General features: G+C 45.1%; 1 protein-coding gene and 1 non-coding gene across 2 annotated transcripts in view; one reads left to right on the forward strand and one right to left on the reverse strand.

Moving 5' to 3' along the window:
• The window catches only part of LOC126159971 (voltage-gated potassium channel subunit beta-2-like), a 683,413-nt gene that overhangs the window by 125,778 nt on the left and 529,847 nt on the right, over nucleotides 1-27,788 (forward strand). The window lies entirely within an intron of this gene.
• Trnat-ugu (transfer RNA threonine (anticodon UGU)) lies at nucleotides 9,844-9,918 on the reverse strand. Its single transcript has one exon. It is a non-coding gene; the product is annotated as a tRNA-Thr (tRNA).

Genomic DNA, 27,788 nt, shown 5'->3' on the forward strand with positions numbered 1-27,788 from the left:
AGCTGTAAATGTGTTGATACGTACATGATGTACAGTCGTGGGCAAAACGAGCGAGACCCCTCGCCTTTTAGTTATGCTGATCCGCACAGCTTTAAAGTCTGCTACACAGCATAACAGGCAAGGCGACCAAGTGCTACCAACATACTATGCACAGCAGTGAAATTGAAAAACTTTCCGAACTTCGTCACAATGTTTTGAAACGTGTGGAAGACTATATTAATGCTGATTAGAGTGTTAAACAAAACACGTAAATATAAGATATAAATGAAAGAAGAAACGCTAATTAGTATGAACTGTACTAGTAAAACTGAATTTCAGCTTATCGAGATAACATAAGTGTTTTAGTAAGACAGAGTACCCCAGATGGTTACGAATTAGAAAAATATTATGCGCATTCGGCCGCGAAACGTTCCGTGTCAACATTCAGACCAGTCATACTGGATTACCGTTGCTGATCTACCATGAAAGTGTGGAAATTTAGCAATGTGTGAAGATTCATAACGAAATTCAGTTAAAAATCATTCAGTGCCACACTTTACTCAATTCAGTTACTGACAGAAGCAGAAAAAGTAGGCAGTAAGAAGTATGAAATTCTATAAGAGTTTCATCCTGAAATCCACAGGGCGCCAGTGCAGAATAAAGGTAGCAATAGAAAGTATTGGGGGCGCGAGAATTTATTAAAATTGCTTTACTGGTAGTCTATCTGCCTCCATCGAGATTAGAACCGAAAATAAACCAGACCTCCCTTGCAGTAGCATACACCTTTCACTACACTAGCAGATAACCCAGGAAAACAGCCCTCTATTACTTCCCCAGACATGAATAAGCCGGCAATTTCGCAATTAAAATGTCAAAATGATCTGCAGTTTCTGTTGCATAGAGCTTTCTGGACTCAAAAACATGAATTTTCTATCTTTATGTCAGCGCTTATTTGGGATGTTTATAGAAATAACAAAAAACTGTTATTAGCGAGTAAATTTAGTAGGATAATTCTGCACCACCCCAGGAAATAAACGGCGACATAGCTGCCAAACGTATTCTACAATGTTTCGAATCCTCCACTAGATTCGCCACAGCTAGAAAACGTTCATTAGCCGAAGTGTTTCTTAAGCTAGCTAGCAATGGGAATGCTCGCACTTCTAAAACGCGGTGGCATTAATACTGGGTTCTGAATTAGAATGTGTATAGGCAAATGGATTTTATTTGCATTCCTGTAAACGTGATTTGGATCGAAAGCGTAGCTACGATTAATATGCTGATGTATCGATTGCAACTAGAACATATCGAATAAAGAGTAGGTGGTATTATTTATGCGGCCTTCATCTTCCGTAATTGTCATAGCTATTTTCGTTGTTAGGACTTCGTCACCTAAATCGGTAAAAATGGAACACACTAATCAGCATTAATATAGTCTTACACATGATTGAAAACAGTCTGACAAAGTTCGGATAGTTTTTCAATTTCATTCCTGTGCATAGTATGTTGGTAGCACTTCGTCTCCTTGCCTGTTATGCTGTGTAGCAGACTTTAAAGCTGTGCGGATCAGCATAGCGAAAAGGCGAGGGGTCTCGCTCGTTTTGTCCACGACTGTACATGAAGTGTGACTCGAAATGTTATACAGAAGACAAAAAAATAGAGTGAGATATTTACTACATTTACGCTGAAGACCAAAAGAAACTGGTACACCTGCCTAATATCATGTAGGGCCCCCAAAAGCACGCAGAACTACCACAACACGACGAGGCATAGACTCGACTAATGTCTAAAGTACTGCTGGAGGGGACTGAAACTATGAATCCTGGAGAGCTGTCCATAAATCCCTTAGAGTACGAGAAGATAGAGTACGTTGCAAGGCATCCCAGATATGTTCAATAATACGAGCGTCAGAACATAAATAGTGGTAACTATTTATTCACAACCGATACAAAAGAGTTATATGTTTGCACCTGTTGCTGTCCTTCAAAGCAGTCACCAGCGTTGTGTAGAACCCGTTGCCAGTGATGTGGAAGGCGCAGTATACCGTTAGCAGAGCCTGTTCTGTTGATGGTGCGAATGGTGCGGTCTACTACCTGTCGAATCTCTGGAACAGTTCTGAAGCGAATGGCACGAAGTGGTTCCTTCATCTTCGGAATCAAAGTCACAAGGACTTAAGTCTGGGGAGTATGGTGGATGGTACAGTACTTCCCAGTCCCATGGACCGAACAGAGCAGCCACAGCTTGCGCTGTATGCGCCCGCGCATTGTCGTGCAAAATGATGCGTGGGTTGCGCAGAAAGTGTCGCCCTTCTTTCGCAAAGCTGGTCGCAGGCGATGCTCCAAAACAGTAATCCTGTGCATTGGCGGTCAGCCGTGGAGGAACGTAAAGCGTTAGGACAACACCAACACAGTCGTACACGAGAATCACCATAACATTAGCCATACTGAGGCTGTGACGCACTTTCGAATTTCGCGGCGACCCATAATGACGCCATTCGTTGGACTGGCGTTTCAGTTTTGGCTGTTACGATGTGGCTCATGTCCCATCCATCTACATCTACATCCATATCCGTACTCCGCAAGCCACCTGACAGCGTGTGGCGGAGGGTACTTTGAGTACCTCTATCGCTTCTCTCTTCTATTCCAGTCTCGTATTGTTCATGGAAAGAAGGATTGTCGGTATGTCTCTGTGTGGGCTCTAATTTCTCTGGTTTTATCCTCACGGTCTCTTCGCGGGATATACGTAGGAGGGAGCAATATACTGCTCGACTCCTCGGTGAAGGTATGTTCTCGAAACTTTGACAAAAGCCCGTACCGAGCTACTGAGCGTCACTCCTGCAGAGTCTTCCACTGGAGTTTATCTATCATCTCCGTAACGCTTTCGCGAATACTAAATGATCCTGTAACGAAGCGCGCTGCTCTCCGTTGGATCTTCTCCATCTCTTCTATCAACCCTATCTGGTACGGATCCCACACTGCTGAGCAGTATTGAAGAAGTGGGCGAACAAGCGTACTGTAACCTACTTCCTTTGTTTTCGGATTGCATTTCCTTAGGATTCTTCCAATGAATCTCAGTCTGGCATCTGCTTTACCGGTGATCAAAATTATATGATCATTCCATTTTAAATCACTCCTAATGCGTACTCCCAGATAATTTATGGAATTAACTGCTTCCAGTTGCTGACCTGCTATTTTGTAGGTAAATGATAAAGGATCTATCTTTCTGTGTATTCGCAGCACATTACACTTGTCTACATCGAGATTCAATTGCCATTCCCTGCACCATGCGTCAATTCGCTGCAGATCCTCCTGCATTTCAGTACAATTTTCCATTGTTACAACCTCTGGATATACCACAGCATCATTCGCGAAAAGCCTCAGTGAACTTCCGATGTTATCCACAAGGTCATTTATGTGTATTGTGAATAGCAACGGTCCTATGACACTCCCCTGCGGCACACCTGAAATCACTCTTACTTCGGAAGACTTCTCTCCATTGATAATGACATGCTGCGTCCTGTTATCTAGGAACTCTTCAACGCAATCACACAGTTGGTCTGATAGTCCATATGCTCTTACTTTGTTCATTAAACGACTGTGAGGAACTGTATCGAACTGCATCCAGTGTTTAGATACGGCGTCAGAAAGCCTCTCCTTCGCGCTCATAGCGCTCCAAGTGCGTCTGAGCAAAGTCGTAACGCATCCATTTCTGCATTTCCGTCAAGTCGAGCGGAACCCATCGTGATACAGGCGTTCCTTGAGGATGCGAAGCACAGTCGTATGCGCTAATCCGGTTTCGTGGGCGAGCTCACGAATCGTATGGCGTCGATCACTGTCCACTAACACGGCAACAGCATGCACTTCTCCTTCAGAGACGTTGGGACGACCTGCTCGATGCATGCCTGCCACAGTATGCCGACCTTCGTTGGAGGCTTTTACCCAACGAGCCACTGTTCTGTACGGCAATGCCGATTCCCGTCACGCCTCTTGAAGACCCTGATGACTTAGTTGTTGTGTACGACCTCTGACACATTCAATTGTGATGCAGCTCCGTTCTTCCTTAACTTCTCATGGCTGGCATTCACAGTCATATAATTTTTTTTTTATTTTTTTATTTTTTTTCTTCAGTCTACTGACTGGTTTGATGCGGCCCGCCACGAATTCCTTTCCTGTGCTAACCTCTTCATCTCAGAGTAGCACTTGCAACCTACGTCCTCAATTATTTGCTTGACGTATTCCAATCTCTGTCTTCCTCTACAGTTTTTGGGGTCTACAGCTCCCTCTAGTACCATGGGAGTCATTCCCTCATGTCTTAGCAGATGTCCTATCATCCTGTCCCTTCTCCTTATCAGTGTCTTCCACATATTCCTTTCCTCTCCGATTCTGCTTAGAACCTCCTCATTCCTTACCTTATCAGTCCACCTAATTTTCAACATTCGTCTATAGCACCACATCTCAAATGCTTCGATTCTCTTCTGTTCCGGTTTTCCCACAGTCCACGTTTCACTACCGTACAATACTGTACTCCAGACGTACATCCTCAGAAATTTCTTCCTCAAATTAAGGCCGGTATTTGAAATTAGTAGACTTCTCTTGGCCAGAAATGCCTTTTTTGCCATAGCGAGTCTGCTTTTCATGTCCTCTTTGCTCCGTCCGTCATTGGTTATTTTACTGCCTAGGTAGCAGAATTCCTTAACTTCATTGACTTCGTGACCATCAATCCTGATGTTAAGTTTCTCGCTGTTCTCATTTCTACTACTTCTCATTACCTTCGTCTTTCTCCGATTTACTCTCAAACCGTACTGTGTACTCATTAGACTGTTCATTCCGTTCAGCAGATCATTTAATTCTTCTTCGCTTTCACTGTATGAAATATTTATTATTACGATTGCAATTTCGGCCTTAGGGCCATTTTCAAGTAACACTGCAAAAGTTGCATTCTGTCAGAATATAAGACTTCCTGACATGAGTACATGTCGTCGTGAACATGTTTCGAAAACATCGTGACACCGTTACGTTAGACCGCTCGCTCACAAGTGGCTGTGTTTCCCTCGGCTGTGCTCACACCGGTGACGTGCGACGGGCGAGTCCATTTGCTCGGACGTAAGGTAGGTATGTCAACAACGAGTGCTATCAGCGACAATAGCACATTCCATTGGATAGCGTCTCCAGAGCAGTTTTGCCACTATTTAAGGGCCTCCGGAAAGGCTCAAAATCATGAAAAGTTCAATTTTTACTTTTTTGCGTTTTCTGAATCTGCAGACTGTTACCTTTTAATAGATATATAATTTATTCAATTCCGAAGACTACAACTATTTTTAAATTTTTTTTGAAATGTGTTCTACATGGGCGTGACCCACTGTGCCGCTGTTAAACTGCTGTCAAATGGTGTTATTATTAACGTCCGTGTTCATCAGGTAAATTTCAGTGATATGAGATAAAGTATGTGTTGTGGCTAACCTGTGATGGTTCAATATATATCGCTGGTGTGATTGTCGATTGTTTGACGTTTATTTACTCTGTCGTTATCTCGAATATATTCGTAATTAATTCTGTTTCTTGAGTCTCTGTTTTGTTGAAGTATAATAATGAGTAAAAGTAAAGTTATTAGAAATCGTCTGAAGGCTTTTAAGAAAAGAAATTTAGAAATATGGGAATGAAGATAGGGTTCTAACATGGTACGAGCGATGCTTGCTTTAGACAAGGAACGCCTTCGGGCTGCAGACAGGGCTGTAAAGAGTCTAGAAATACAAGCAAGAGTAAACAGGAGGAGGAACAAGAGGAAGCTGGAGGAGGAGTTTGCAGAGGATGAAGATAATCCATCCTACGGACCTGGAATGCACTAAAAAGTTAATCCAATCTTTGTCGCTCGATTCCCAAAACTTTTATTTTCTCATACTAATTACGTGTTTTCTAAGGATCTTCCAAACATATTTGTTTCAAACTTTCAGTAAATGTTACACAGTACCTTCTGCATAATTTAACACAGCCTTTTTCCAAAAAACTGTATATTTTTGAATATATAAATAAAAAATTGCAAAAAAGTGTTGTGAATTTTCATTACAATTGAAAAAAAAATCATCTTTAATAACTGAACTAAAATTTTGTAAAAGCCCTGTGTTAAGTTGTAGCCCATATTCCAATAAATAATCTGTAAAAAGTTCAACTTCCTACCTCAAATACTTTGTGAGGAACGATGTAATTTATGAGCGTTATTTTAACATTGCAAGTATAGGGCGTTCCGGAGCCCCTTAAGTTCCAACCTACGTATTCATGTCTGCGCAGTTTGGAGGCCAGTAGAAATTTTTAAACTCACAAGGGAACCTCCCCATCCCACCCCCTTCAGATTTAGTTATAAGTTGGCACAGTGGATGGGCCTTGAAAAACTGAACACAGTTCAATCGAGAAAACAGGAAGAAGTTGTGTGGAACTATGAAAAAATAAGCAAAATATACAAACTGAGTAGTCCATGCGCAAGATAGGCAACACCAAGGGTGATGTTAGCTCAGGAGCGCCGTGGTCCCGTGGCTAGCGTGAGCAGCTGCGGAACGAGAGGTCCTTGGTTCAAGTCCCCCTTGGAGCGAAAAGTTTACTTTGTTTATTTTCGCAAAGTTATGATCTGTCCGTACGTGCATTGAAGTCTCTGTTCACTGTAATATGGTGATGATGTTTGGTTTGTGGGGCGCTCAACTGCGTGGTTATCAGCGCCCGTACAATTGCCCAATCTTCGCTCAGTCCAATTTCGCCACTTTCCTGGATGATGATGAAATGATGAGGACAACACAAACACCCAGTCATCTCGAGGCAGGTGAAAAACCCTGACCCCGCCGGGAATCGAACCCGGGACCCCGTGCTCGGGAAGCGAGAACGCTACCGCGAGACCACAAGCGGCGGTCACTGTAGTAAGTTTAGTGTCTGTGTTTTGCGACCGCACCGCAAAACCGTGCGATTAGTAGACGAAAGGACGTGCCTCTCCAATGGGAACCGAAAACATTTGATCGCAAGGTCATAGGTCAATCGATTCCTCCACAGGAAAACACGTCTGATATATTCTATACGACACTGGTGACGGCATGTGCGTCACATGACAGGAATATGTTGTCCACCCACCTAACTTGTACACTTGGCGAATGGGTAAAAAGATTCTTCTACTCTGCCCGATTTAGGTTTTCTTGTGGATGTGATAATAACTCCCAAAAAAGTGATGAAAACATAAGAGTTTGTCACATAAACTGAAAATAAAAAATTAAAATTTTCGCACGAGGGAAGATTTGAACCAAGGACCTCTCGTTCCCGAGCTGCTCACGTTACTACGGGACCAGGGCTCTCCGGAGCTCATTTTATGTGTTGCCTATGATGCGCATGGACTACTCAGTTTGTATTTTTTGCTTATTTTTTCATAGTTCCACACAACATCTTCCTGTTCTCTCGATTGATCTGTGTTCACTTTTTCAGGGTCTATCCACTGTGCCAACTTATAACTAAATCTGAGGGGGGTGCGATGGGGAGGTTCCCTTGTCAGCACAGAGTGTCTGGAGCCACTCTGTAGCAATTCTGGACGTGTGGGGTGTCGCATTGCTCTGTTGGAATTGCCCACGTCCGTCGGAATGCACAATTGACATGAATGGATGCAGATGATCAGACAGGATGCTTATGTACGTGTCACCTGTCAGAGTCGTATCTATACGTATCAGGGGTCCCATAGCACTCCAACTGCACACGCCCCACATCATTATAAAGCCTCCACCAGCTTGAATAATCCCATGCTCACATGCAGGGTCCATGAATTCATGAGGTTGTCACTCTTACTTCGGAAGACTTCTCTCCATTGAGAATGACATGCTGCGTTCTGTTATCTAGGAACTCTTCAATCCAATCACACAATTGGTCTGATAGTCCATATGCTCTTACTTTGTTCATTAAACGACTGTGGGGAAATGCATCGAACGCCTTGCGGAAGTCAAGAAACACGGCATCTACCTGGGAACCCGTGTCTATGGCCCTCTGAGTCTCGTGGACGAATAGCGCGAGCTGGGTTTCACACGACCGTCTTTTTCGAAACCCATGCTGATTCCTACAGAGTAGATTTCTAGTCTCCAGAAAAGTCATTATACTCGAACACAATACGTGTTCCAAAATTCTACAACTGATCGACGTTAGAGATATACGTCTATAGGTCTGCATATCTGTTCGACGTCCCTTCTTGAAAACGGGGATGACCTGTGCCCTTTTCCAATCCGTCGGAACGCTACGCTCTTCCACACCGCTGCAAGAAGGGGGCCAAGTTCCTTCGCGTACTCTGTGTAAAATCGAACTGGTATCCTATCAGGTCCAGAGGCATTTCCTCTTTTGAGCGATTTTAATTGTTTCTCTATCCCTGTGTCGTGTATTTCGATATCTACCATTTTGTCATCTGTGCGACAATCTAGAGAAGGAACTACAGTGCAGTCTTTCTCTGTGAATCAGCTTTGGAAAAAGACATTTAATATTTCGGCCTTTAGTCTGTCATCCTCTGTTTCAGTACCATTTCGGTCACAGAGTGTCTGGACATTTTGTTTTGATCCACCTACCGCTTTGACATAAGACCAAAATTTCTTAGGATTTTCTGCCAAGTCAGTACATAGAACTTTACTTTCGAATTCATTGAACGTCTCTCACATAGCCCTCCTCACACTACATTTCGCTTCGCATAATTTTTGTTTGTCTGCAAGGCTTTGGCTATGTTTATGTTTGCTGTGAAGTTCCCTTCGCTTCCGCTGCAGTTTTCTAACTCTAACGAGAGTCGTCCCACCAGGCAACGTGATTCCAGTCATCAACAGCCCGATGTCGGTGTTGACGGGCCCAGGCTAGGCGTATAGCTTTGTGTCGTGGAATGACCACGGGTACACGAGTCGGCCTTAGCTCCAGAAGCCCATATCAGTGATGTTTCGTTGAGTGGTTCGCACGCTGACACTTGTTGATGGCTCAGCACTGAAATCTGCAGCAATATACAGAGTGTTGCACTTCCGTCGCGTTGAAAGGTTCTCTTCAGTCGTCAAAAATGGTTCAAATGGCTCTGAGCACTATGGGACTTAACACCTGAGGTCATCAGTCCCCTAGAACTTAGAACTACTTAAACCTAACTAACCTAAGGACATCACACACACCCATGGCCGACGCAGGATTCGAACCTGCGACCGTAGCGGCCGCGCGGTTCCAGACTGAAGCGCCTAGAACCGCTCGGCCACACCGGCCGGCTCTTCAGTCGTCGTTGATGCCGTTATTGCAAGATCTTTTCGTGGTCGCAGCGATGTCGGAGATCTGATTCCTGACATTCACGGTACACTTGTCAAATGGTCGGACGGGCAAATCTCCACTTCATCGCTACCTCGGAGATGCTGTGTCCCATCGCTCGTGCGCCGACTGTAACACCACGTTCAAACTGACTTAAATCTTGAGAACTTGCCGTTGTAGCAGCAGTAAGAGATCTAACAGCTGCAACAGACACTTGTTGTCTTATGCAGGCGTTGCCGACTCCGTATTCCGCCCGTTTTACGTATCTTTGTATTTGAATACGCATGCTTATACCAGTTTCTTTGGCACTTCACAGTACATTCTTTCCTCGTAAAATACCGGCGCCTGGCACGTAGCACAAGTCGATGCACTCCGAAGGAGTGACTTCCGTGTCAAAGTGTATGCTGCTTCGTCGCTCAGGAGTCGCACTGTAAAGGACACGCTTCTTGTTATATATGACGGCAGTATCTGTTCCCGAAAGAACAGTTACCGTGGATGACCATGCAGCTTTGCTAGAAATGAAATGATAATTAAATGGACACCCTAGGTGCAAACAGGCGTTGATGTACTTCATTGGGGACATGTTGAAAATGTGTGCCCCGACCGGGACTCGAATCCGGGACCTCCTGCTTACATGGCAGACGCTCTGTCCATCTGAGCCACCGAGGGCACAGCTGAATAGTGCGTCTGCAGGGACTTATCCCTTGCACGCTCCCCGTGAGACCCACATTCCCAACATGTCCACACCATTACATTCGCAGTGCGCCTAATAGGTGTTTGCCCATCATACTCATTACTCGTGGCAGATTAACATGTCCCCAATGAAGTACATCAACGCCTGTTTGCAGCTAGGGTGTCAATTTAATTATAACTTCATTTCTAGCAAAGCTGCATGGTCAACTGTTTTTTCGGGAACAGATACTACCGTCATATATAGTTAAAATATGGCCATTGGCCGTCTTGTCCGAACGTAAACGCTATGCCCAAACTCGTACGGGACTTGGTAGATTAATCTGCCACGAGTGGAGAGAACGTCTGCCATGTTGCCATGTAAGCAGGAGATCCCGGGTTCGAGTCCCGGTCGGGGCACCCATTTTCGACATGTCCCCAATGAAGTACATCAACGCTTGTTTGCAGCTAGGGTGTCCATTTAAGACGCTTCTTGGTCAAAGATCGCTGCCGACGAGTGAATACGCCCAGATCTTCACAAAATAACATTCAGCTACCCTTCGAGTTTAGGAGAACAAAAGCAGGTGTTAGAGACTGCCAGGGTCTGAAATCGATTTGTAAAATTTCCTTGTTCCTTGACTAAAATTCTCGTGTTGCGTTGGTGAGTACAAAGCTTTTACGTGGATCCACATTACTTGTAGCGCCGGCCGTTCAGCTTTATTCCCTCCCGCCCCCGCTCTTAACCGCTCCCTCCTACATTGCACAGCATAGCAGCTGTGTATTTAATGCACCTATAACTAAGCACTACAAATTCTAATTCTTCAGCAGTTAATTGTACACTGCTAAAAAAATTATAAGGCCACGCTCAAACGAATTATTATATACAAAAAAAAATTTTTTTTCAATAGTAAGAGTGGGTAACTGGTACAGGCATGCGTATTCAAATACAGAGATATGTAAACAGGCAGAATACGGCGTTGCGGTCACAAACGCCTATACAGGGTGTTACAAAAAGGTACGGCCAAACTTTCAGGGAACATTCCTCACGCACAAAGAAAGAAAATATGTTATGTGGACATGTCTCCGGAAACGCTTAATTCCCATGTCAGAGCTCATTTTATTACTTCTCTTCAAATCACATTAATCGTGGAATCGAAACACACAGCAACAGAATGTACCAGCGTGACTTCAAACACTTTGTTACAGGAAATGTTCAAAGTGTCCTCCGTTAGCGAGGATACGTGCATCCACCCTCCGTCGCACGGAATACCTGATGCGCTGATGCAGCCCTGGAGAATGGCGTATTGTATCACAGCCGTCCACAATACGAGCACGAAGAGTCTCTACATTTGGTACCGGGCTTGCGTGCACAAGAGCTTTCAAATGCCCCCATAAATGAAAGTCAAGAGGGTTGAGGTCAGGAGAGCGTGGAGGCCACGGAATTGGTCCGCCTCTACCAGTCCGTCGGTCACCCAATCTGTTCGTGAGAAGCGTACGAGCACTTCGACTGAAATGTGCAGGAGCTCCATCGTGCACGAACCACATGTTGTGTCGTACTTGTAAAGGCACACGTTCTAGCAGCACAGGTAGAGTACCCCGTATGAAATCGTGATAACGTGCTCCATTGAGCGTAGGTTGAAGGACTTGGGGCCCAATCGAGACATCACCAACAATGCCTGCCCAAACATTCACAGAAAATCTGTGTCGATGACGTGATTGCACAACTCCGTGCGGATTCTCGTCAGCCCACACATGTTGATTCTGAAATATGCAATTTCATCACGTTGGAATGAAACCTCATCCGTAAAGAGAACAATTGCGCTGGAATGAGGATTGACACATTGTCGGATGAACCATTCGCATAAGTGGAGGCCAATCAGCTGCTGATAGTGCCTGCACACGCTGTACACGGTACGGAAACAACTGGTTCTCCCGTAGCACTCTCCATACAGTGACGTGGTCAACGTTACCTCGTACAGCAGCAACTTCTCTGACGCTGACATTAGGGTTATCGTCAACTGCACGAAGAATTGGCTCGTCCACTGCAGGTGTCCTCGTCGTTCTAGGTCTTCCCCAGTCGCGAGTCATAGGCTGGAATGTTCCGTGCTCCCTAAGACGCCGGTCAATTGCTTCGAACGTCTTCCAGTCGGGACACCTTCGTTCTGGAAATCTGTCTCGATGCAAACGTACCGCGCCACGGCTATTGCCCCGTGCTAATCAGTACATCAAATGGGCATCTGCCAACTCCGCATTTGTAAACATTGCAGTGACTGCAAAACCACGTTCGTGATGAACACTAACCTGTTGATGCTACGTACTGATGTTCTTGATGCTAGTACTGTAGAGCAATGAGTCACATGTCAACACAGGCACCGAAGTCAACATTACCTTTCTTCAATTGGGCCAACTGGCGGTGAATCGAGGAAGTACAGTACATACTGACTAAACTAAAATGAGCTCTAACGTGGAAATTAAGCGTTTCGGGACACATGTCCACATAACATCTTTTCTTTATTTGTGTGTGAGGAATGTTTCCTGAAAGTTTGGCCGTACCTTTTTGTAACACCCTGTATATCTGTATACTTTTATACTCTTCTTGTATTTGTTATATACTCGATATGTATGTGTTAATCATTCTGATTTTATGTATGCTTCTGACACGATTAAATAAATGAAAGCTACTTTTGGCCTGTACTTTCCATGTGTGAATCATGTGTGCATCATGTGCCTCTGATGAGCTGGTCTCCCGGTGTGGCGACCTACCGCCGACTCCCCCTGGGTAGTGGGCTCTGCTGACACACGGCCCGTGTTTTGCTCCCTCCCCGCTCCCCCTCGTCTTTTTTCGCCGCCCGCTGCTGGCAAGCGCCCGCCGGCAGGTTATTAAAATACTCCGGCACACATGACGACGCGCGCGTGCAGTGATTCTTGGAACGCGGCCGCCCTTGGACACGGGTCGCTTCACAGCTGACTGGAGCCCGTCCAGCTAGCCGGGACTCGCAAAGAGCCAGGGCCACTTGGGCTAGCATTCGCAGACTGGAAAGTTGCACAGGTCGCACCAATATTCAAGGAACGTAGCAAACAGTTATCCACTAAATTACAGCCCCATATCGTTACCGTCGATATGCAGCCGGATTCTCGAACATATACAGGGTTATTACAAATGATTGAAGCGATTTCACAGCTCTACAATAACTTTATTATTTGAGATATTTTCAAAATGCTTTGCACACACATACAAAAACACAAAAAGTTTTTTTAGGCATTCACAAATGTTCGATATGTGCCACTTTAGTGATTCGGCAGACGTCAAGCCGATAATCAAGTTCCTCCCACACTCGGCGCAGCATGTCCCCATCAATGAGTTCGAAAGCGTCGTTGATGCGAGCTCGCAGTTCTGGCACTTTTCTTGGTAGAGGAGGTTTAAACACTGAATCTTTCACATAACCCCACAGAAAGAAATCGCATGGCGTTAAGTCGGGAGAGCGTGGAGGCCATGACACGAATTACTGATCGTGGTCTCCACCACGACCGATCAATCGGTTTTCCAATCTCCTGTTTAAGAAATGCCGAACATCACGATGGAAGTGCGGTGGAGCACCATCCTGTTGAAGGATGAAGTCGGCGCTGTCGGTCTCCAGTTGTGGCATGAGCCAATTTTCCGCGGGCTACGCGTGAAACTTGCCCGCACGCGTTCAACCGTTTCTTCGCTCACTGCAGGCCGACCCGTTGATTTCCCCTTACAGAGGCATCCAGAAGCTTTAAACTGCGCATACCACCGCCGAATGGAGTTAGCAGTTGGTGGAGCTTTGTTGAACTTCGTCCTGAAGTGTCGTTGCACTGTTATGACTGATGTGAGTGCATTTCAAGCACGACATACGCTTTCTCGGCTCCTGTCGCCATTTTGTCTCACTGCGCTCTCGAGCGCTCTGACGGCGGAAACCTGAAGTGCGGCTTCAGCCGAACAAAACTTTATGAGTTTTTCTACGTATCTGTAGTGTGTCGTGACCATATGTCAATGAATGGAGCTACAGTGAATTTATGTAATCGCTTCAATCATTTGTAATAGCCCTGTATTTTGTTGACACCCACCTGCGTAGGGAGGATTGATCATCATAACAAAATAAGAGAAATCAGAGGTCGAACGGAAAGATTTGGGTGTTCCTTTTTCCGACGCGCCATTCGAGAGTGGGATGGTAGAGAAGTAGTACGAAAATGGTTCGATGAACCCTCTGCCAGGCACTTAAGTGTGAACTGCAGGGTAACCACGTAGATGTAGATGTACATCTCATAGTTTGGGATCGACTATATGTTTTTTTCACACACGCGCAACTACTTCCCTTTCACCCTCCGCACACTATGTCGTACCAGGCTCGCAAACGGTCACGGACGTGAAGCCACCATGCGTAGATGTTACACCACACGTTGACATCCACTTCACGTATGGCAAAGCGAATGGCAGTACCCTTGAGGCTGCACGGTTCTATAAAGAAGTTTTGCCTCTCCGCAGACACCCCGACAGGCGTACATCTAGCCGGCTACATAAGCGCCCTAGTGAAACCGGGAGTTTCGCGCACCACGTACGAGACCCACATCCGTAACAGCCGATGTTGAGCAAAGGGTGTTGCGCATTGTACACGAACGTCCGAGTTCTTTAAGGGGCTCCGGAAAGGCTCAAAATCATGCAAAGTTCAACTTTTCCTTTTTTGCGTTTTCTGAATCTGCAGACTATTACCTTTTAATAGATATATAATTTATTCAATTCCGAAGACGACAAGTACACTCCTGGAAATGGAAAAAAGAACACATTGACACCGGTGTGTCAGACCCACCATACTTGCTCCGGACACTGCGAGAGGGCTGTACAAGCAATGATCACACGCACGGCACAGCGGACACACCAGGAACCGCGGTGTTGGCCGTCGAATGGCGCTAGCTGCGCAGCATTTGTGCACCGCCGCCGTCAGTGTCAGCCAGTTTGCCGTGGCATACGGAGCTCCATCGCAGTCTTTAACACTGGTAGCACGCCGCGACAGCTTGGACGTGAACCGTATGTGCAGTTGACGGACTTTGAGCGAGGGCGTATAGTGGGCATGCGGGAGGCCGGGTGGACGTACCGCCGAATTGCTCAACACGTGGGGCGTGAGGTCTCCACAGTACATCGATGTTGTCGCCAGTGGCCGGCGGAAGGTGCACGTGCCCGTCGACCTGGGACCGGACCGCAGCGACGCACGGATGCACGCCGAGACCGTAGGATCCTACGCAGTGCCGCAGGAGACCGCACCGCCACTTCCCAGCAAATTAGGGACACTGTTGCTCCTGGGGTATCGGCGAGGACAATTCGCAACCGTCTCCATGAAGCTGGGCTACGGTCCCGCACACCGTTAGGCCGTCTTCCTCTCACGCCCCAACATCGTGCAGCCCGCCTCCAGTGGTGTCGCGACAGGCGTGAATGGAGGGACGAATGGAGACGTGTCGTCTTCAGCGATGAGAGTCGCTTCTGCCTTGGTGCCAATGATGGTCGTATGCGTGTTTGGCGCCGTGCAGTTGAGCGCCACAATCAGGACTGCATACGACCGAGGGCCAACACCCGGCATCATGGTGTGGGGAGCGATCTCCTACACTGGCCGTACACCACTGGTGATCGTCGAGGGGACACTGAATAGTGCACGGTACATCCAAACCGTCATCGAACCCATCGTTCTACCATTCCTAGACCGGCAAGGGAACTTGCTGTTCCAACAGGACAATGCACGTCCGCATGTATGCCGTGCCACCCAACGTGCTCTAGAAGGTGTAAGTCAACTACCCTGGCCAGCAAGATCTCCGGATCTGTCCCCCATTGAGCATGTTTGGGACTGGATGAAGCGTCGTCTCACGCGGTCTGCACGTCCAGCACGAACGCTGGTCCAACTGAGGCGCCAGGTGGAAATGGCATGGCAAGCCGTTCCACAGGACTACATCCAGCATCTCTACGATCGTCTCCATGGGAGAATAGCAGCCTGCATTGCTGCGAAAGGTGGATATACACTGTACTAGTGCCGACATTGTGCATGCTCTGTTGCCTGTGTCTATGTGCCTGTGGTTCTGTCAGTGTGATCATGTGATGTATCTGACCCCAGGAATGTGTGAATAAAGTTTCCCCTTCCTGGGACAATGAATTCACGGTGTTCTTATTTCAATTTCCAGGAGTGTATAAAGAAGTTTTCCCTCTCTGCAGGCAGCCCGACAGGCGTACGTTTAGCCGGCTACATCAGCGCCCTAGAGAAACCGGGAGTTTCGCGCACCACGTAGGAGACCCACATCCATAACACCCGATGTTGCGCATTGTACACGAACGTCCGAGTTCTTTAAGGGGCTCCGGAAAGGCTCAAAATCATGCAAAGTTCAATTTTTTACTTTTTTGCGTTTTCTGAATCTGCAGACTATTACCTTTTAATAGATATATAATTTATTCAATTCCGAAGACTACAACTATTTTTAATTTTTTTTTTTTTTTTTTTTTTTGTTATGTGTTCTACATGGGCGTGACCCACTGTGGCGCTGTTAAACTGCTGTCAAATGGTGTTGTTATTAACGTCCGTGTTCATCAGGTACATTTTAGTGATGTGAGATAAAGTATGTGTTGTGGCTAACCTGTGATGGTTCAATATATATCGCTGGTGTGATTGTCGATTGTTTCACGTTTATTTACTCTGTCGTTATCTCGAAAATATTCGTAATTAATTCTGTTTCTTGAGTCTCTGTTTTGTTGAAGTATAACAATGAGTAAAAGTAAAGTTATTAGAAATCCTCTGAAGGCTTTTAAGAAAAGGAGAAATGTTGGAAAGCCAAAGGTATGTGTTATTACCGTAAACAATACAGACGATAACTAAGAAAGTATCGCCCATATGTAACGACGCAGAACGCCTTCGGGCTGCAGACAGGGCTGTAAAGAGTCTAGAAATACAAGCAAGAGTAAACAGGAGGAGGAACAAGAGGAAGCTGGAGGAGGAGTTTGCAGAGGATGAAGATAATCCATCCTATGGGCCTGGAATGCACTAAAAAGTTAATCCAATCTTTGTCGCTCGATTCCCAAAACTTTTATTTTCTCATACTAATTACATGTTTTCTAAGGATCTTCCAAACATATTTGTTTCAAACTTTCAGTAAATGTTACACAGTACCTTCTGCATAATTTGACACAGCCTTTTTCCAAAAAAACTGTATATTTTTGAATATATAAATAAAGAATTGCAAAAAAATGTTGTGAATTTTCATTACAATTGAAAAAAAATCATCTTTAATAACTGAACTAAAATTTTGTAAAATCCCTGTGTTAAGTTGTAGCCCATATTCCAATAAATAATCTGTAAAAAGTTCAACTTCCTACCTCAAATACTTTGTGAGGAAAGATGTAATTTATAAGTGTTATTTTAACATTGCAAGTATAGGGCGTTCCGGAGCCCCTTAATAAGGCTGATTGCTACCCGAAGCCTGTCCTGAGTCGTAGCAGTGTGTGGTCGATTTCACATCGGCAAGTACTCCATCCATATCATCTCCAGCGAGTGCTAGCCCTCAACAATGCACACTTCCCTGATAGAGAGAATATCTGCCAAAGGGTGCAACAAAAATGTGCTCTGAATGCCCTGTTCGTAAGCAGTATTCTGGTCACGGGTCAGGCGGGATTTACCCGTCACGGTAATTTTAACTGCCATAACTGTCACACATGGGTCGATGTCAGCTGTAATGCAACACACACATCACGACACTAGCAACGTTGTTAGTCTGGGCAGGACTGCTCAGAGATCGCGTAATTGGACGACACTTCCTGCCACAGAGACTAAACTGGACAGCAGTATATTAGGTTTCTGCGGACTGTACTTCCAGATGTGCATGATGATGTCCTATTGAACCAACGCCTGAACATGTGGTTCACGCATTACAGTACTCCACCACATTTTCGTTTACCAGTGTGCCAGCTTCTAACTCGGACGTATGGTCCACATTGGACAAGTAGGGGACGGCCTTTGCCATGGCCCACGAGGTGTGCGGATTTAAATCCCCACGGATTTCTGTGTGTCGGGGGGTCATGTCAAAGGCCTGGTCTATGCTGCCGAGGCCAGCTCTCTTCGGGAATTACGCTTGCCGACTGAAGCAACCTTACAGAAGTCTACAGGAGTGTCTGAGAGAATTCATAACTCATTTCAGAGGCGAGTTCAAATGGTGCAAATGGCTCTAAGCACTGTGTGACTTAACATGTCATGAGTCCTCTAGACTTAGAACTACTTAAACCTAACTAACCTAAGGGCATCACACACATCCATGATGAGGCAGGATTCGAACCCGCGACCGTAGCAAAAAAAATTGTTCAAATGGCTCTGAGCACCGTGAGACTTAACATCTGAGGTCATCAGTCCCCTAGACTTAGAACTACTTAAACCCAACTAACATAAGGACATCAGACACATCCATGCCCGAGGCAGGATTCGAACCTGCGCCCGTAGCGGTCGCGCGGTTCCAGACTGAAGCGCCTAGAACCACTCGGCCACAGCAGCCGGCAGAGACGAGTTCAGTGTTGCATTTAGCGTTTAGTAATGGCTTGTGTTCCTAGACACTGATGAACCGCAACAGAAAATGTGTTATATCTCGACAACGGTTGCTATGTTGATCACGTTTATTGTAGGTTTTTAGCTACTTTTGGCCTGTAGTTTCCATGTCTGAATTATTGACCATCACTTCTGAAACACCCTATATATCGGAGTCACCTGTATCCTCTCGGTGTAACAAGGGCTCGTCTTTGTTAACGTGACGAAATTTACCGACGTAAAGGTAATTTCCGGAATATTCCAGCGCATTGGTATACGAACCCTACTCCTTAGGTCTACGTCAAACAGTCGAGTTAGATGTAACAGCATTTACAGGGGATACGCAAAGTAGTGTGAACACGTGCACTTACTTGGGAATGGTTTATTAGTAAGGGGTTGGAGCACCATTTGCCCGTAATACAGCTGCGATTCTTCTTGAAATAATAGTATAATAGTCTCCAGTGGAATGCTATGCCACTATTCGATCAGAACCCCTTCTACCTCCTGTAGTGACGAGGGAGGCGAATATCTGCTCCGCAGTTTGCACTCGAATACTCCCCACAAGAGTTCCATAATGATAAAGTCCGGCGAAGACGCCGCAGTTCAGTTGTGTGCTCCTCATAACACAATTATAGTGTTCTCGCTGTGTGAGTGGGTCCTCATATGCAGCATCATTGTTGGGGAACAACATTTCAGTCATGGCGTGCACGTGATCACCTACAAGGTTATGACAGAGGGATAGAAAAACAATTAAAATCACCCAAAAGAGGAAAGGCCGCTGGACCTGATGGGATAACAGCTCGATTTTACACAGAGTACGCGAAGGAACTTGCCCCCTTCTTGCAGCGGTGTACCGTAGGTCTCTAGAAGAGCGTAGCGTTCCAAAGGATTGGAAAAGGGCACAGGTCATCCTCGTTTTCAAGAAGGGACGTCGAACAGATCAGAACTATAGACCTATATCTCTAACGTCGATCAGTTGTAGAATTTTGGAACACGTATTGTGTTCGAGTATAATTACTTTTCTGGAGACTAGAAATCTACTCTGTACGAATTATCATGGGTTTTGAAAAAGACGATCGTGTGAAACCCAGCTCGCGCTATTCGTCCGCGAGACTCAGAGGGCCATAGACACGGGTTCCCAGGTAGATGCCGTGTTTCTTGACTTCCGCGAGGCGTTCGATACAGTTCCCCACAGTCGTTCAATGAACAAAGTAAGAGCATATGGACTATGAGACCAATTGTTTGATTGGATTGAAGAGTTCCTAGGTAACAGAACGCAGCATGTCATCCTAAATAGAGATAATTCGGAAGTAAGAGTGATTTCAGGTGTGCCGCAGGAGAGTGTCGTAGGACCGTTGGTATTCACAATATACATAAATGACCTGGTGGATGACATCGGACGTTTACTGAGGCTTTTTGCGGATGATGCTGTGGTATATCGCGAGGTTGTAACAATGGAAAACTGTACTGAAATGCAGGAGGATCTGCAGCGAATTGACGCATGGTGCAGGGAATGACAATTGAATCTCAATGTAGACAAGTGTAATGTGCTGAGAATACATAGAAAGAGAGATCCCTTATCATTTAGCTACAATATGGCGGGTCAGCAACTGGAAGCATTGATTTAAAATGCAATGACCATACATATTTAATCTTCGGTAAAGCAGATGCCAGACTGAGATTCATTGCAAGAATCCTAAGGAAATGCAGTCCGAAAACCACGAAAGTAGGTTACAGTACACTTGTTCGCCCACTGCATGAATACTACTCACCGGTGTGGGATCCGTACCAGATAGGGTTGATAGAAGAGAGAGAAGATCCAACGGAGAGCAGCGCGCTTCGTTACAGGATCATTTAGTAATCGCGAAAGCGTTACGGAGATGCAGGAGGATCTGCAACGAATTGACACATGGTGCAGGGAATGGCAATTGAATCTCAATGTCGACAAGTGTAATATGCTGCGAATACGTAGAGACGCTCAGTAGTTCGATACGGGCTTTTGTTGAAGTTTCGAGAACATACTTTCACCGAAGAGCCAAGCAGTATATTGCTCCCTCCTACGTATATCTCGCGAAGAGACCATGAGGTTAAAATCAGAGACATTAGAGTCCACACAGAGGAATACCGACAATCTTTCTTTCGACGAACAGTACGAGACTGGAATAGAAGGGAGAACCGAGAGAGGTACTCAAGGTACCCTCCGCCACACACCGTCAGGTGGCTTGCAGAGTATGGATGTAGATGTAGATGTAGATGTAGAAGGTTCGCATAACCGCTGGCTGTAACACGGGCTTTGAGAGTAATGATGGGACCGTCAAAATACCATGATATGACTGCCTGCACCATCACACTTTCACCTCCATGCTTAACCTTTAGAATCAAGCAATCGGGATTGTAGGCTTCTTTTGGCGTTCTCCAGTAGCAAACCCGGCCCGATGTTGTAAATGACGAGAACGTCGACTCGTCGGACCACATGACGTATTTACACTGATCAGGCGTCCAGGATTTATGCTCGTGACACCATGTTTTACGCTTCTTCACGTTGGTTGTCGTCACCCATGGTTTCGGCATAGCAGATCGTCCATGAATATCCGCTTTATGGAGTTCTCGGCGGACAGTGTCGGTAGATACCGGGTCCCGAAGATGGCTGCTGAGCCATGGAGTCGCTTTAGCCGCCGTAGTTTCGTATTGTTTCGACACAATTCGTGTTAGCGTACGACGATCTGTGTCATTTAGTTTTGATCTGCGCCCGCTATTACGCTTACACGACGATGTCTTTCCATGTTTTGTGTAGGCTGTCATGACTGTTGAAACAGCTGCTCTTGAAACATTCAATAAGTCGGCTGTCTCAGTTACTGATGCTTCAGCTAAACCGGCCCCCACAATCTGTTCTCTTTGGAACTCTCTTAGGTCGACCTCGGCCTCTGAATGCAGATACGAAGCGTGCTCTACCCGTAAACAACCTGCACGGATGCCTAGCCCGTACTGAACACGCACAGTCCAGAGCGACACGTGCCTTAGCTGCGTTGTTGACCACCAGACACAACCATCCTATTACTACCACTGTTCACATTATTTTTACCTATCCCCTGGCGGAAAAATAAATCACAAGAAGAAGTTGTTGTTATTGTGGTCTTCAATCCAGAGACTGGTTTGATGCAGCTCTCCATGCTACTCTATCCTGTGCAAGCTTCTTCATCTCCCAGTACCTACTGCAACCTACATCCTTCTGAATCTGCTTAGTGTATTGGTCTCCCTCTACGATTTTTACCCTCCACGCTGCCCTCCAATACTAAATTCGAGATCCCTCGATCCCTCAGAACATGTCCTACCAACCGATCCCTTCTTCTAGTCAAGTTGTGCCACAAACTCCTCTTCTCTCCAATTCTATTCAATACCTCCTCATTAGTTGGGTAATCTACCCATCTAATCTTCAGCATTCTTCTGTAGCACCACATTTCAAAAGCTTCTATTCTCTTCTTGTCCAAACTATTTATCGTCCACTTTTCACTTCCATACATGGCTACACTCCACACAAATACTTCCAGGAACGACTTCCTGACACTTAAATCTATACTCGATGTTAACAAATTCCTCTTCTTCAAAAACGCTTTCCTTGCCATTGCCAGTCTACATTTTATATCCTCTCTACTTCGACCATCGTTAGTTATTTTGCCCCCCCCCCCCCCAAATAGCAAACCTCCTTTACTACTTTAACTCCCTCATTTCCTAATCTAATTCCCTCAGCATCACCCGACATAATTCGACTACATTCCATTGTCCTAGTTTTCCTTTTGTTGATGTTCATCTTATAGCCTCCTTTCAGGACACTATCCATTCCGTTCAACTGCTCTTCCAAGTCCTTTGCTGTCTCTGACGGAATTACAGTGTCATCGGCGAACCTCAAAGTTTTTATTTCTTCTCCATGGATTTCAATACCTACTCCGAATTTTTCTTTTGTTTCCTTCACTTCTTTCTCAGTATACAGTTTTAATAACATCGGGGAGAGGCTACAACCCTGTCTCACTCCCTTCCCTACCACTGCTTCCCTCTTCTGTCCCTCGACTCTTATAACTACCATCTGTTTTCTGTACAAATTGTAAATAGCCTTTCGCTCCCTTTATTGTACCCCTGCCACCTTCGGAATTTGAAAGAGAGTATTCGAGTCAACATTTTCAAAAGCTTTCTCTAAGTCTACAAATCCTAGAAACGTAGGTTTGCCTTTCCTTAATCTTTCTTCTAAGATTAGTCGTAGGATCGGTATTGCCCCACGTGTTCCCATATTTCTACGGAATCCAAACTGATCTTCCCTACCAGTTTCTTCTTTCGTCTGTAAATAATTAGAGTTAGTATTTTGCAGCTGTGACTCATTAAACTGATAGTTCGGTGATTTTCACATCTGTCAACACTTGCTTTCTTTGGGATTGGAATTATTATATTCTTCCTGAAATCTGAGGGTATTTCTCCTGTTTCATACATCTTGCTCACTGGATGGTACAGTTTTGTCAGGGCTGGCTCTCCCACGGCTATCAGCAGTTCTAATGGAATGTTGTCTACTCTGGGGGCGTTGGTTCGGCTCAGGTCTTTCAGTGCTCTGTCAAACTCTTCACGCAGTATCATATCTCCCATTTCATCTTCATCTACATCCTCTTCCATTTCCATAAATTTGTCCTCTAGTACATCGCCATTGTATAGACCCTCTAGATACTCCTTCCATCTTTCTGCTTTTCCTCCTTTGCTTAGAACTGGGTTTCCATCTGAGGTCTTGATATTCATACAAGTGGTTCTCTTTTCTCCAAAGATCACTTTAATTTTCCTGTAAACAGTATCTATGTTACCCTAATGAGATATGTCTGTACATCGTGACATGTGTCCTCTAGCCATCCCTGCTAAGCCATTCTGCGCTTCCTGTCGATCTCATTTTTGAGACGTTTGTATTCCTTTTTGCCTGCTTCATTTACTGGACTGGTAATGATATCGGCATGGAAAGCTGCGTTATTAAATAATTTAAGCGTCAGTCGAAAGAAAGTATGTGTGATACATTTCCATTGTCATGTGGGTGTCACAGGTAGCAAAATTGTTTTGCCGTCCGTGTTTGCTATTTTCGCTAGAAAAAAAGCAGTCTGAGTTACGCAGGTTTTGTCAACTTTCGCAATTTACGCAAAGCTCAGGAAAGCCACCGAGCAACGCAGAATCACATTATTTGTCTCGGACAACTCACGCACTTCGGAAAAACACGGATTGAATCGTGTTTAAGAGAACAATAGCGGCTCACAATAAACAAGCACAGCGGAAACGTAAACAGTAAGGGGAAAATTCTTTCTGGAATTATAAAGGTAGTATGCTTTTTGGGAAAGCAGGAACACGCATTTCGCGGACATGATAGTGCGAAAGCCCTTTGGACAGAGGAAATATACAGAAATGTTGAGGGACTTAGGGAATAGTGATGTACACTTACATATACTAGGATGGTATCTGTTCTTTCGGACGTTTCCAAAAGAACAGATATCATCTTAGTATATACATAGTTAAGGCTCTCCGGCCAGTTGAGCATCTTCTTCTTCTGTGAGGATGCAAAAACAGTGCCCGAGCTCTTACGGGAATCGGCAACGCGCCGCCAGTAATGAGTATAATGGGCGGCAGCACTACGAATGTAGTGCGGGACAATACGTTGAGAACGTGGGTTTCGCAGGAGGCGTGACAGAGATGAATCCCTGCAGTCGCGCTATTCTCTGTGTCCTCGGTGGCTCAGATGGATGAAGCCGGCACGGTAGCTCAGCGTGTTCGGTGAGAGGGTTTAGCTACCCTCTATAATAAAAACTGAATGAACTGATCAACGAACAACCTGAATGGGTGTCATCGGAAAAATACAACATAGGACAAAATGAGATCAATTACAAAAAAGAAAAAGAAAAAGTTGGATAGAGCATCTGCCATGTAAGCAAGAGGACCCGGGTTCGAGTCCCGGTCGGGGCACACAATTTTTTTTCTCTCCCCGTTGTCGTATGTCAACGCCTGTATGCAGCTAAAGATTTTCATTTCATTGTAATGTACACTAATCGCTAGTCAAATTCGTCAGCTTTTTTTCAGGGTTGCCCAGTGAAGTATAGAATGATATTATTTATACTGTTTCGGACCTCATAACAAACGAAATAAAGAAGGATATTTCTGAGAGGTGTTTTCTTGGAATTACTGCACATGTGGTAACAGATATTACAACGAAATCACAACTACCTGTCACACATAGGAGGGCGCGGTGAAGAGTAATGCCTCCGAATTTTTATACACGCATTCTTAAAGCTCTTTAAATAAAACATACATCATTAACATTCCACATCACCATTCTTCGTTTCTACGTATTTGCAACACTCAGCCGCTAGAGGGTCCTGAATAAAATGTTCAAATGTGTGTGAAATCTTATGGGACTTAACTGCTAAGGTCATCAGTCCCTAAGCTTACACACTACTTAACCTAAATTATCCTAAGGACAAACACACACACAGCCATGCCCGAGGGAATACTCGAACCTCCGCCGGGACCAGCCGCACAGTCCATGACTGCAGCGCCTCAGACCGCTCGGCTAAAGGTCCCGAGTAGTAACGTGTAACATATTAGTGTGTAACGTTGAGTAAGTCGGTGTGTGAGAAACAGCGTGCTGTAATCGATGTCGAAGACTTCGTTCACATGTGGACCACCCTCTCTTTCAGCATGACAACGCTTGACCTCACACGAGCGCTGCGACAACCAGAACAATCCGACGCCTTTGGTCTACTGTCATCGACCACCCTCGATAGAGTCCCGACTTGGCCACATCCGATTTTCATTCGTTTCCAAGACTTAAAAAAACACTTTCGGCGACATCACCTTGATGGTGATGAAGCGATGCAGGCAGAGGTGAGATTGTGGCACCGTCAACAAAGTCGTACATTCTACAGTGACGGTATCAACAAACTGGTCTCTCGTTGGGAGAAATGTGTTCGTCGCCAAGGCGGCTATTTTGAGAAATAAATATTTAGACATGAAAAACAAAGATGTAGAATGTTAATAAGGTTTGTTTTACTTAAAAGGGTTAAAGAGTTTTCATATAAAAAATCGGAGGATTATTTTTCAACACGCCCTCTTTCGTATGTGACACAATCTAGAAGCACAGACGAAAGATTTCTCTATGTCAGACATGTCATTGTTGATACAGCCAACGCCTTTGGCGCAGTCGTAACACCGGTTCCCGTCAGATCACCGGAGTTAAGGGGAGCCGGAGGTGCCTATGCTGCCCATGTTAAAATCACTGAGTTTGAGGAACATTTATTAATAAACTACCAAATAGAAAAATTTGAATTTTTTTTACATATAGAGTGGTTTCGTATTGCAGTTATTACAGAGGGATTTTGGAGTATCTTTTCTAGTTTCCTTCCAATTATTTTTTTTATTAATGACCCAAATTTTTTTACAAATAATTGCTGTATAATTAAACTGAAATGAAACTACTGAACATATTGCCAAATGGCTGTGTTACAATGTAAGTTTGACCACTAGGAGTGCTGTATAAAAATTTCATCTCTCTAGCTCGAGTGGATTTTGAGAAAATGTTCCTTATATTCGAAAAATTCTAATTTACGGGAAATGGCTATCAGAGTTTCTACAATACATTCCTGCGCTATAGGATGGATTATCAGGGTCTTCTTCTTCATCCTCCAAAAGCTTCCTCTTCTGTCTTCTTTTCTAGTCTGTTGTTCCATCATACTTCATATGCCTTTCTCTTCTTTCTGCTCCTCTTATCCTCCCTCTGTCAATATTTCTTAGTGCTCGTACAGTGTTCACCCCAGCTGTAAATCCTAATGCCTTCAGAACTTGACACTTCACACTGTTCCCTTGTTTGTAGGTTGCTATTGCATCATAAATGCCAAAGTGCAGTGTTTCTATGCTTACAAACACCCTTTAAGGAATCACTTTCCAAATCGAATTGTTTACGCTCTCATTAGGATTCTGCGTCTTTCCGTGTAGACATTTGTGTAACAATTCTGGCTGTGCTAAGTCATGAAAAATTGGTTTTATTGCATTTATCACAGCTGCTGGCAAACCATGTTTGTGATCATAGTCCTTTTTTGCATTATATTTGCACCAGGAATCTTTCGGGCACAGGCTGTGTTGAGGGTATTCATTGGAAGAGGCAGTATGAAGCAACAATGCCCACACTGCTTTTCGCATGTCACTAACATTACTAGTATTTTGCCTTATAGCATACCCATAGTATCTCTGTAGACGTTCAATCACCTCAACAGTAAGCCTGCCTCTGCCTCCTATTGTCTTTCCATCACTGAGCTTACTTGAACCCAAAGTTTGTTTGAGCCTTCGAAGCCGAAACGGTAAGCAGCAAAGAGACGATGTTCCGCGCTCTTAGCGCTTCATTTGTCACAGAAAACAATGTAGCCAATCCTTGCACACTCGCTGTATGCGTAACATAAGGCGCTGTATGAGTAAAAGGCCGAGAAAATATCAAGCAGTTCGCCAGGAAGTCACGAGAGGGTGTTAGATGCATTCAGCGGCCGCCCATTTCCTCTGCAGGCGTGGGGGAAAATGGTAATAACTCCACTTCTAGGGCGAGTATTCAAAGTTTACATTAAAGAGGAATGTTCCAATTAATTTTCGGTAGCAAAAAAATCGTAATTTTTTGGATTTGACCACCTCCGGCTCCCTTTAAGCGCTGACGGGCTGGGCTAGCGCTTGGATGGGTGACCATCCGGTCTGTCGAGCGCTGTTGGCAAGCGGGGTGCACTCAGCCCTTGTGAGGCAAACTGAGGAGCTGCTTGAGTGAGAAGTAGCGGCTCCGGTCTCGGAAACTGACGTACGGCCGGGAGAGCGGTGTGCTGACCACATACCCCTCCATATCTTCATCCAGTGACGCCCGTGGGCTGGGGACGACACGGCGGTCGGTCGGTACCTTTGGGCCTTCATGGCTTGTTCTGTTGTCGACAGAACAGCAAATGGTGTCACAGACATACGGAGGGATGGCTGCGCTTGTCAGGGGAACAGACCGAGCGGTCTTCAGAGAGAAAAACCACCCACGGGCTGTATTTGTGCATTCCTATGCAAATAGACTGAATTTTGTTTTGTCACAAGTTGTGACCTTTATAAAACTGCGTAAAATATTTTTTTGCTTCACTTTCTGTTTTTGGAATTCGCTTTCCTAAATCAACAAAGCAAGTGGAGGCACTCGACTGTGAAATAAATAAGGCATTTCGTACATTAGCTTCAACAATAGGAATTCTGCTAACAGGCCATCACAAATTCTGTACGAATATAAACAAGG

This window comes from Schistocerca cancellata, unplaced genomic scaffold (genome assembly GCF_023864275.1).
Source record: "Schistocerca cancellata isolate TAMUIC-IGC-003103 unplaced genomic scaffold, iqSchCanc2.1 HiC_scaffold_1150, whole genome shotgun sequence".
Classification (NCBI taxonomy): Eukaryota; Metazoa; Arthropoda; class Insecta; order Orthoptera; family Acrididae; genus Schistocerca; species Schistocerca cancellata.